The 460-nt window shown below is 38.7% G+C and overlaps 1 protein-coding gene across 1 annotated transcript in view; it reads left to right on the forward strand.

The window, feature by feature from the left end:
- The window catches only part of NBEAL1 (neurobeachin-like 1), a gene marked incomplete at its 5' end in the record, with an annotated part of 59,343 nt that overhangs the window by 8,433 nt on the left and 50,450 nt on the right, over positions 1–460 (forward strand). The gene's annotated exons all lie outside the window — the stretch shown is intronic.

Below are 460 nucleotides of genomic sequence, written 5' to 3' on the forward strand. Positions count from 1 at the left end.
TCTGGATCTTATTTCAGTGCTTAGCATGGTTTAATAAGGCTGGTTCTGTGAATTGCCAGCTTTTCCATTAATTAGGGTACATAGAGTGAGTGCATGTAAGATTTCTGTAGCAACTGTGCTGATAATTCTCATGGTAAAATAATCTTAGAAAAGTGTTTGTGCATTTTTTTTCTCTTTAATATGATTTAAGACCTAGAAAGATTGAAATTCTGGGCCATTGGGCAAATGCTCCTTGGACTGCAGTTTGGGAAACTCCTCTGTTTTCTCTCTGGTTAAGTCATTAAATATCATGATGGCTACTTTGGAATCCTAGTGTTCTTACCATTACAGATTGTCTGTGTGGAAAAGGAGGAGTTACATGCACGTATTCTGTACTTAAATCTCAGGAAGGTGGGATGCCCAGCTAGTTTGCCTATTTAGCATACCAAAGTGCTAGTGCCAAGAGAATTGAAGCAGCAGG

The sequence above is a fragment of the Acanthisitta chloris genome, unplaced genomic scaffold (genome assembly GCF_000695815.1).
Source record: "Acanthisitta chloris isolate BGI_N310 unplaced genomic scaffold, ASM69581v1 scaffold25238, whole genome shotgun sequence".
Lineage (NCBI taxonomy): Eukaryota > Metazoa > Chordata > Aves > Passeriformes > Acanthisittidae > Acanthisitta > Acanthisitta chloris.